This window comes from Humulus lupulus, chromosome 2 (assembly GCF_963169125.1).
Source record: "Humulus lupulus chromosome 2, drHumLupu1.1, whole genome shotgun sequence".
In the NCBI taxonomy this organism is placed as follows: domain Eukaryota; kingdom Viridiplantae; phylum Streptophyta; class Magnoliopsida; order Rosales; family Cannabaceae; genus Humulus; species Humulus lupulus.
This window is the reverse complement of record NC_084794.1, coordinates 7781564-7793657: the sequence shown is the minus strand read 5'-3', so window position 1 is coordinate 7793657 and position 12094 is coordinate 7781564.

The window sequence follows — 12094 nt, the reverse complement described above, 5'->3', positions numbered from 1 at the left end:
TTTTAAATTTGAATTAGTTTAAAATGTCTTTTTAATTCATTTTTTATTTAAAATGTTTTTTTTAAATTATGAAATGGACGTTTGCAGAATGACAAATGACTGCTTAGTTAACATGTTTAACAACTCTAACAGAGGAGGTACTTACAAAAGCAATATTTTAGCAAATTTAGATATTTTTGCTGCAAAGAAAAAAGATTGGGTATTTATCTTTAACATATATTAAATATTATGAATTTTTGCCGTAAAAATATAATATTAAGTATTTGTTACATTTCCCGCTAATCCTCAAATTACACTTAAGATTCTCAGTTAGTCCTGACATAATATCCAAATAATCACCAAATAACTACACATCACCCGATAAATCCTGGCTACGCACTAAATTACTAAAATACCCCTAGGCTCACCCCGAGTAGGGTATTTGACACCGTTGTGACTATTCCGCTAACTCATTCACTAGGATCGCCTCATGCCAAATATTACAAATATATCCACATAATAATGTGGTCTCAATCACATAACACATATAATTACAATTATACCATCTACGTCAAAATTACAAATATGCCCTAATTAACAAAACACGCCCACATGCATAAGTATTCATATCACCATATAAATCATATATGCTACATAATAACACATATACTCAATTAATTTCACATAATTCACATATAAATCAAATTATGTCCCCCCGACACACTAATTAAGGCACTAAGCCTTATTAGTGAGTTTGAGAAGTTACAATTCATAAAAGCCATAAGTGAAATGGATGTTGGACATATGATTTTAACCCCTCTAATGTGTGTGGAGGTTAAAAAGTTATGTGGGAAGAGGAAAGAACCCTTCGGAAATGCAAAAAGTTCAGCTTGGCTGAAAATGATGTTGTGGTCGCGGCCTGGTGAGTAGAGACACACGACATTGACATGGAATAGCTTTGGCCGCGGCCAAACATTCTGACAGCCAATCCTTTTTTCTTTTTTCCACTTGGAAAGTAGGGTTGAGCATAAAATCCAAAAAATTGAAAAAACCGAGTACACTGACCTTTGGAACATCAAAAAAAACCAAAACCAATTAAACTGAACACCGAAAAAATCGTTAACGGCGTAAACCGCCACTGTTAGGTCGGTTTGAAAAATCTGTGTGGACCGATCGGTTTGAACTGAAACCGACCGAAATTTTAAATATATGTAGGTTATGTTATGCTTATGGACTTTTAATTATGTTTTTAAACTTTCAAATTTGTGAAAGTAATTATGTTCTATGTTTTTATGTTTTAAAAAAGCACAAAAATGGATTCCAACAATCCAAAAATTTTAGTTTTTTTTAACTAAAACTTTCTCAAAAATTATGAATAAATTTTTTTTAAAAATGAACATCGGTTTGGTCGGTTAAACCGACCGAACCGCGGTCCAAAACAGTCAGTTTTTTCTTTAATTGGTTTGGTCGGTAGGCTTTTGGATTATACCAATCCGGACCGAAAACTGAATTTTGGATTTAATAATATGAAAAAACTACCCAAACCGACCGATGCTCAGCCGTACTTGATAGCCTGGGGATTTAGCTGGAAAATGACTTAATCAGAGGTAATTTAAGCTTTTAAGTTTCCGAGTTTTGTTTTCCTTAAATTTCTTAAGCTTTGATAAGATTTTATGGTTTTGGTGAGTTTTTTATCTGTTTGTAAGTTGAGTTTTGCTCATGGGATGTACTAATGATGATTTGGGATTGAATTATGGGTTTGGTATAGTTTTGGGGTGAGTTTTGGAGGATTTGTCTCGGAGAAAACTGGGTTCGCGGGGTCGCGCTGCGACCCTGTTCTTGGGGCACTGCGGCCTTCTTGAACTCAGGAGCCTAGGCGGTTCCCTATACTGCCATCACGCTGCGGTGCCATCTGGGCTGTGCCGCAGCCCATTTCTAGTGAAAAAGAGGGTTGGGCTCTCTAATTTGTGGAGAGTCGTGGCGCCTGGAAGGGGCATCGTGGCTCAAATTAGGAATATTGGCCGAAGTAGGTTTTGAGTGACGGGAACTCAATTCTAAGGGCTTGGGAAGGATTCTACTACCTGGTTTAGTAGAATTCGAGGTCTTGGAGACTAGGATTCGGTCCGGAAGTCTTTATTTACTCAATATTGATGGATATCGCTTATTATTGGTTATGACTAGGGTACCGCTAGGGCTTTGGACGCGATCGTGCTCGGGGGTCATTGTTAATTAATCGTGCTTGGACTAGAGGTAAGAAAACTGCACCAAATATGTGATATGTGTGATTAGGACTTGGCTTGGTTGTTAAACGTGGATATGAATAGGGCTCGTGCCCCTGAGAGTGAGCATGATTATGATTACACATGTGATTTTTTTATTAAGCATGCTTGAATGCTTGTATCTGGATAATTGATTAAATGATATATGCTTGTTTGAATTATCTGATTGAAAAACATTGACTCATAAGTCAAGGGTGACAATAGCACGCTAAGCGTTGGTCGAAATGGTTAGGCATAATCATGAGTGCATCATACGCTTGTCCGACCCAATGGTCGTGGAAAATTATGCGCCAGGTACGTTGGGCCAGCTCTAAGGCTAGTTATAGAGAGGATAGGGCAAAGGGCCCCAGGGTGACTCATTAGTTCCATATCCTAGGGCGTTGAGCCCCGGTATGATTCATTAATAATTTAATTAGGGCAAATGCCCCCCCCCCCCCCATATGACGATGTAGTCATTTATATGAATGGTATGCATGCATGAGTAGGGTTATTACTTCTAGGCATGCTTATTATGATTTGGTAAAGTATTATTAATTGCTTATGAGCATGTTTAAGTTTTCTTGTTGATTCTTGTTTCACGGGTGCTATGTGGTGCATGTAAGGGGAAAGGGAAGTTGGACCAGCCTTGAGTTGGAGAGCTTCGGTGGCAACGTGTACATATGCGGCTGCTCGACCTCCATGGTTAGGGTTTCTCAGAGGAACTAGGGTCAAACCCTATTTTTCCGCTTAGGTCGGCTGATTGTAACTTTTAAATTCTAATTAACCCTTTTAAATGTTAGTTTGAGATCTCATGTATGGAAGTAAACGTTTTAGTGAAATGGTTATTTCTTTTGACCAAAATTTTTGACACCTAAACCGTTAATCACATTAGTACATGTTTATGACCAAGAGACTTTTTTAGAGAGTCTAGCACTATTTAAAATACACAGTATAACGGTCTTTGACATTCAATACGTTACATTTTGGCTAGAATTTTAAATTGGTATTATTAATGATAAATTAATAAAAGCCCGATTTAATAATCTTACGAGGTAGGTGTAGTAAACTTAGTTGGGATTAATGAGGTTATAATTAGGTTACTATCAATGGTGGAGCCAAAGAGAAATACAAGGGGACTAAAAAAATTCAATAAAGATTATATAAAAAAAAATATTTAATATTTTAAGGGCAATTCTTTAGTCCTTCACTTGGATTTGAAGGACTTAGTCCTTCATCTATTTTCAGCCATTAGATCCATGGTGGACGGTGGGATTGTGGTGTTGGTTGAGGATGTGTTAAAATACACATGTACCCCTTGATAACTTTTAGGAACCGACTACAGCTTCCACTCTTAATTTTTTTCTGATTTTTTTAATTGAAAACAAATAAAAGTCGTTCTTCCCCTCCGAATGTACCTCGATCTATCTCTCCCTCCCCATTGTTTTTTTAGTCAGAGTTTTGTGTTAAAATTGTTGAATAGTAGGCGGATTGGCGCAGTTAATTGATGGTGGAGGTTGAGTGAACTAATTTTCATTTTGAATGCCGTGTGTTTCATTCATTCTTCTCCTCTGTTTTTTTTCGTACACTGTCCATGAATGAAGCTGCCTATTTTTCCATCTGCAGGTACATTTGTCTTGCATTTGTTCTTCTTATTTTTCTCATTTTGTGCGCTAATTTTGTTTGTCTTCTCATATTTTAAATTTCGTCATATAGAAATTCTGTTCTGCTAACTAAATTTGGTGGATGAAGATCATTTGTTTCTTGTCTTGTTCCGTTGATTTAAATTCATTCTCTTGTTCATTCTCACTCCCGCCAAGCAACACACCCACTTAGAGGTATTTGATCGTCCCAATGGGCGGTCTGTGACAGAGGCACTCTTCCCTACTTCCACCCGTTCTTCTAAAGTAGTGGAGAGGTAATCTCTCTCTATATTTCCTTTGTTTTTTTATGGAATTCAGTTAGAGCACCAAATGTTTGATGCAATGCCTATTTGCCTATTTTTAGATTTTATTTTGTCTGTGTAAATGAAGAATGAATTGAATCTCTATGTCATAATTTTGAGACTTATACATGCATTTTGGCTGGAGTGATGTTTTAAGCCATATCTTTTCCATTGACTTTGTTTTTTTTTTTTTTTAAAAATTGTTCTGCATTTGAAATTAATGATTATTTATGTATGGCCATGACTAGTTTTGTGGTTTGAGTCAATGATAGCATTTATTAACAATTGTCTTGTACAAGACCCGTTTGATGAAAGCCATTGTGATATTCTTTGGTTTCATTTAAGTTTTTTTTGTTAGAAAGTTAAGTGCAAATTGTACAGTGTTGTTGTTTAATTTGTAATATTCTTTTTATTTGCTGGTGACATGGTAGTTTTATGATTCATATCTATTTATATAAGTGACATGAATTTATATTGTTGTGAGAATATACCAACGTGATTGCAAGAGAATTAGGTAAATTTTTAAATAAGAGAAAAACGATGAAAGTTATTAAAGTTACCATGCACCATGCCCTAGTCTTAGTTACATTACATTTAGTAGTATTAATATTCTGGTACTCTTACAATCTACTCTAATTTTGTTACAAAAAAATTCATTAAAAAAATACTTATGGAAAGTGAAACTCTTAGGTACCTAATACCATATAATGGCCAAAATTCATACAAAAACAAATATACAACACTAAAGTACCTAATTAGTGCTAATTCATTCATCCAACCATTAAAACATATTTTAAGTTTTTACTAACACAATTCACACAAAAAAAAACTGATTAGTTCAGGTTTTTTAACTTTCCGCTATAACATTATTACTTACCACTTACTTCAAAATTACTTACCCGTGGCAAAATGATACTTTACCAATATCGTAAATAAGTTACAAATTGTACACTTTTCTGGACGTAAAATTACCCCATTGACCTTACCTTTAACAACCACATCATTACAACTATTCACAATCGGCTTATATTATCATTCTATAGGTAAAACACTACAAAAAAATGAATACACTAAACTAGCTCACATCATGACATTTAGAAAATTTAATGGGCCCTATCTGTGGAACTAAGTCCTGAGAGGGACTAAAAAATTTGCCATATTTTAAATTTTTTTATTATAAAAGTAAAAGAAAAAAAACATGGAGTGATATAGCCAACTCGAGTCTCCCTGGTTCCATCAATAGTTACTATATGAAGAAACTATATGAAGAACGATATAGGTTTTGGTCACAAGACTAATCTCTAATAACTCTTATGTTTTATTCCCATTTTTTTGAGTAAGAACTCATAAAAGAGACTAAGGGGTCGTTTGTTATATGGGGAAGTGTGGGATGAATGAGCACTTGAAGTGTACCCTATGTTTGGTGTCATTTTTTAGGCACTAATGTGTGGGTCCCACATAATTTTATTGAGTAATGTAAATACATTTGAAAATGTGAGTTTTGGATTACTCCACATGTAAACTCTAGCCACACATTCCCCTTACAACCAGAGCTTATAACAAATGCCCTCTAAAATTAGATACGTGGAACCCATATACTTATAAACGATATAATCTTGATAATGTGACATGAGTATTTTGTATATGTTAAAATTATGTCCCAACATTAAATATGTTAACTTTAAATCAAATTTAATATTAATATACCACCGCCAAATATATATATATATTTTAAAAAAAGTATGATGAAAATACTCATAGATATTAGTTTGTTCATAGATATTATTCATTTTTTTGGCCTTTTAACCTTTTGTTACCTTTTCATTTTCTTGTATACCCAACCCAAATAGGCTGAAGCTGCTTTAAAAGGACAGTGTGCCTGCAAACTCTCTCACTCGTAAATCAATCCAAATTAATAGACATGAATTGTACCATGAAATGGAAGTTTATTCCAAAACAGTATATTTCATTATTTGCTTTACAGTTTTCAGTGAAAAAAATAGTGATTACTGTTGAAATCAGAGTTTCATTTGATGGAATGATTAATTTCATTTCACTCACACATTCAAATATTCATTTCATCTTTAATCAATTATTTTTTTTAATAACAACACTTTTATTTATCACCATCCTCATTCACAAATCAAGATTATTTTTTAATCAAAGGTGGCCATAATGGCTCTCCTATTAATCATCCAAAGAGAGAATCATACTCGTTGCTTTGCGGTTGAAATATTACTCTTCGGATGGATATTTGGGGCATGAAGACACGATTTTCTTTATTCTTAGCAAAAAAAAAAATCAAAAATCAAAAGCATTTAACTACTTTTGTTCATGCTTATCCTCCAATTTTAGTCTTATTATTATTATAATTTCAAACATATAGGTTGCACTTGGTAAAATTTTTATTTTTTATTTTCTTAAACATAAAAATAGAAATATTATTTTCATTTTGGTTTTTTGATTTTTTAAAATAAAAATATATTTGGTAATTATTTTTGTTTTTTATATTTAAAAACAAAAAAATAAAAAATATATTTGATAACTTATATATTTGGAAAACATTTTTGGAAGTTATTGATGCCAGAAGAGGAAAGAAGCCCAATGTTACATGTGTAAAGAGGAAAAGAAATGAGAAAATGTTTTAAAAAATAGCGAATTCTTTAGTCCCTCACAGGACTGAGTCCTTCAGTTTGGGGCCTATTTATTTGCCGAGTGTCAAAATTTTATAGGAGTTTGTCTCTTTTTCACATTTGTGTTTTACTTGCAATCACCGGTTGTGTGAAGCGGTTGGAGAGTTGTTGGTGATGTGGCTATAAAAAGTATGGGCAAAAAAGTAATTTCTTGTCCAAAAATATGTACAGTTGAAGGCTTGATCGTAAACTTAATATAAACTTTAGAGATATTTATGATTTTGGTAACATAAACATTGTGCTTCCGCTAAGTGATTTATATGTTATGTTGAGTAAGATGCTGCAATAATCACGTAAGTAAAACTTATATATATTTTGTAGTTGTTTTATAAGATTTTTCCCTGGAGATGTTTCATTTATTCCCCAACAATCCTAACTATCCCCCCATCAAGCATAAATATATATGCATATAAATATACCATTTTCAACAACATATACGGAAAATTTAAACATCATTCATAGAAACAAATTTTAAAAATGCACACAAAACCTTATTTTGAACTGACCCAAGGCCACCATCACGTACGAAGAGCTCCGTTAGCCACTGTTATAGAAGAACTCGACCCACTGTAATGGAGAAGTTGAGCCACCGTTTCTAGCCCCGTGCCTGTGCTCTACGCCTTGTCGTCGCCAACCCAAGAGAATGAAAGAGATTGTAGAGTCCAAGAACTTTACTTAGCTAAGTTAGATAGTAGTATTATAGTAATTATAGTATTATCTTTATAACTGTGGATTTTTTGTTCAAACCGGGATTTATTTGGACACTCATAGTAGTACTTGTAAATTTTCTAAGTTTAACCTATAGTTTAAGAATATTGATGTTAACCTAAGGTTTGATTAATATGGCTGATATTGAGGATAATATTTATTATATTATAAGGTTTAGATAAGAACCAATAGGATTTTAAGCACATGTTATGTATGGGTGATTAAGGATTAAGTATTTTGAGGATTAAATTTAATAAGGGTAAAGTTTGAATGCTCTAAGGTCAGTTAGCAGCTTTGAATACATTTGAGGGCTTAGTTAAGGCTGTTTACTCAATTTGAATTAAGTTAAAAATGTGTAATTTCGTGTTTAAATAATCAGCGTATGCCGATATATCGCAACTATAGGGGACGATATATCGCAGCACGTAGATACGGAAAACACGAAACGATGCACGTTTGCCTCAGGCATAATGGTCCAGGCGATATATCGCCTATAGGGGGCGATATATTGCCTCCTTCAGCATATTTTGAATGTTTTTGAAATCATTTTCCATTCAACCCTTCAACCTCTTGATAAGTCCAGCACCTTTCTGAACGAGTCTTCAGCCTCTGCTGAACAACAATTCAAATTATTTTCACCTAAAAAGCCATTATTTTTATTCAAGTTAAATTAAGATCCTTTCATTCCTAAACTCTATAAATAGGACCTAGTACCCAGCCATTATTCATCTTTTGCTCTAAGTTCAGAGGCTGCAAGTTGCTAGGTGAATGTGAGAGTGTAAACACTTGGGTTGGGAATCATAAGCTTGATCATCACAAGCTTATCAAACACTTGGGGAAGTAAGGTTTTATAGTATTTCGGTTCGAGGTTTAGATTGGTCTACAAGTCTTCAAGGTATTTCCACACCTTAGTTCATTGGTATTATTTTATTTTAAGTTCTCATAGTCTTCTACTCAGCCCTCTAACCTTAATCTTTATTTTGGTTAGGAAATCTAAGAACTTGCACATAAGTTTTTGGTAAGTATTTTTCTCAATGGTTTAGTCATTCCATTCCTTTCATTTCTCTTCTTCACTATACTCACTCTTTTTCAAATGGTTCTTAGGAGTGTTCCAAAGTCCCAACTCTGTCCTCTTATCCCGGTAATTTTGGTAAGGAAAATAGGATAGAATCTATATGTTATATGTTTGTATGTGTTATCTTATGATTCTTATGTTATGCAATATGTTATGATATGTATGTTTGTAGGCTTGGGCATATGACCCATATGACTAACAAGCCCCAAATAGATTATGGGCATATGACCTGCTTAGCTAGTAGGACCCCACTAATCTAATGGGCATATGACTTGTTTAGTCTATGGGACCCCAAGTAATAATGGCCATTATAGTATGTGTATGATATAGGTGTTATGTTATGTTTTTATGTTTCTTATGAAATTTATGTATATGAGCTATGTGTTAGATTTTCCTTGCTGGGCATTAGGCTCATTCCTTTTCGTTTATATGTGCAGGAAAATAGTCTTAGTGGCAAGAAAGGTTCTTGGAAGCTTGGAGAATGTGTATTGAGGCGGAATGGATTCAAGAGCCGAGCATTTCGATTCGAGGATGTAGTTTTGATTTTATGGTTTTTACATGTATTTTTCCGCACCTATTTATGTAATCTCATTTCATTTCAACTAAGATATGTTTTCTTTTTAACAATGGGATCCCATATCCTGCTTTGAGTTTATGTAAGATTAAACATTGGTTTTTACAAGTATTTAATAAAGTATGATTTTTTTCACTTGTAAGTTCTATTAAAGATTAGGGTCTATGTATAGTTTTCGTTAATGGTCCAAAGTCTAGAGTAGTTGGGTCATTACAGAGATTGAGATATTTTACAACCAGTAGAAATTACTGATTCATGGAGTATATCCAAAAGAATAATCAACATATATCTAATGCCCAACCAAAAATACACAAACAAATAATAGATATAATAGGAAAGGGAGATTCGGAGTTAGAGTGGACTTGGCAATTGGGTGGAGTAGAAAGTCGACTGGGTCCACTGAGTTAGAGTTGCATTCTTGGGGTTACAGCAGCTATGCCGACAAGGATTGAGATGGGAAGACAAAGATGGTCTTTTGAAGTGAGAAGGAAGGGCATGCACGGATGATGGAAGGGAGGGAAGAAGAGAGACGAAGGATTGCTTTTCTTTTTTTTTTAAGCAATTGATTGATAAAGAGTAATAGACCCCACCAAAAAAAAAATCTAACCAGTTGCAGGTTTTTAAGGGTAGTGTGGTATTTTAGCAAATTTTTACAAAATAAATTTATCTAATAGCTGACAATCTTTATAGCTTAATCTAATGGTTAAAAATCTATGACGGATTTAGTCCCTCAAAAGCAAGTGAGGGACTAAAGAATTGCCCTAGAAAAATATTAAAAATGAGGAAAATGTGTTTACAAAATTTGATAAAATTTAATGAAAATTAAAAAAAAAAGTAAAAAATGAAAATAGACTTACCGAACAAACTTTTCAATTTTATTATCAAATTTTTAATTAAAGAAATGAAAAATTGTTTAAATAATGGTTATCGAACAAGCTCATAATAAGTGCAATAAATATAAAGCTTTAGAGTTTAAATATTTATTTAAGTTAAAAACAAGAGTGCTCATCCAATCCAATCGCACTATTTTGGTCATAAACAATCTATCCACACTAAATTTGGATTTCATATTTTGGATTCAATTATCCGCAAAGTGCGGATTGGATTGGTTACTTTAGATTGATTACTTTTTAAAAAAATAATATTAAAGACTATTTATTAATTGTGATACTTTCTAACCAATACTTATAATTTCACTTTTGAAAAACAAAATTAGTAATCAACATCAAATTATATAGCAAAAAATATAAAATTTACATGTAAAAAACTCAAATAATAAAATTAAATATAACATTCACATTTGAATTTGATACACAAACTAAACTTAAAGTTTTCAAAATTAAAATTTTAAGTATTACTTAATATACTTTTATTTATTTTTTGAAATAATTTTTATTATATCACTATTGTTGCTTGTATCAAATATATAAAACTTTAAAGTTATCATTTTAGATATATATATATATATTTTTTAAAAAAATTATTTATATAAATATAGTGCATATTTAAAAAAATTCAATCCAATACGCACAAGTGCGGATATCCACACTTTGCGGATTAGATTGGATTGGATCAGTTAAATCTTGAATACCGATCAAAACAATGATATTTTAAAATAATGATATTAATTAGCATGAAGAAAACACACATTTTGGACCCCTGCATACTATTTTAAAATTTATCAAAATTAACCATCCACCTAATTTTGAACAATTTTTGTAACAAGACATTATTATTATTATTATTATTATTATTATTATTATTATTATTATTATTATTACACCTAAATTTTTTAATTGATTTAATGTTTTTTTATCTTAATTTTAGTTTAAAACTAAAATATAACATTTAATCAAAACTAATTTTAATAGTAAAAAAACGCAAATAAAAGAGTCAGAGTTAAACAAAATTTGACCAAATTGGAGTAAAGCATAAGGTTAATTTGATAAAATTTATAAAAGTAAAGAGTTATCATTGAAAATAAAAAAGCAGAAGACAAACAATTTTTTTTTTCTCTAACTCAACAATACGTACATGTGAAAAAGGGATAATAGCGGCATAAGTACCCAATGTTTGGGGAAAATACCTGGCATGGACCCAATCTTCTTTTTTAGTGGGTAAAGTACCCAAACTTCCTAAAACTGTAATTCCGTCAATAGTGTCTCCGTTAGTGGGTCATAGTGGACACGTGTAAGCTCCAGATTAATCCTAAGTTTAATTTTTAAAAACAAAAAAAATTATTTTCAAATTTAATTTAATTATTATTATTATTTTATTTTCAAAACCTAAAAAATAAAACCCCCAAACCCACGAAGAGAAGCCATTTTCGAAGAGGCTGCAAGGAAGAAGTCGACGGTGGAAGAAGAAGCCATTTTTGAAGAGCTAAGGAAGAAGGAGGACTGGGAATATGGAGGGTGAATGTTCATTTTGCTCTTCTGGTCGAGTACACAGCAGAGGGAGGTATCGGCGTAGGGGTCCAGTGAGGTATGATGGAGTAACCTATGATTGTGGCTTAACATCGACATTGAGGACTTCTTGGACCAATTGAAATCCTGGTAGAAGGTTCAGAACATGCTATAGAATGAAAGTAAGTTTTTTTTTTTTTTTTTAATTTTCTCTTGTTCTTGATTATTCATGGTTTGAATGGTGTTCTTGAAATAACTTGTATATTTTCTGCCTTATTACAGTCAGAGGGGGGATGTGATTATTTTCGTTGGGTGGATCCAGAAACTTGTCAAGGTGGAAAAGGTTTGATTCCGGATTGGGTCAAGAGAATTGAAGGTGAAGATTTCAATGGGGAGGAAAATGTGGGTAATGATCAGAGACATGTAGAAATAGGTGACAAGAAAATTGGGAAACAAGTCT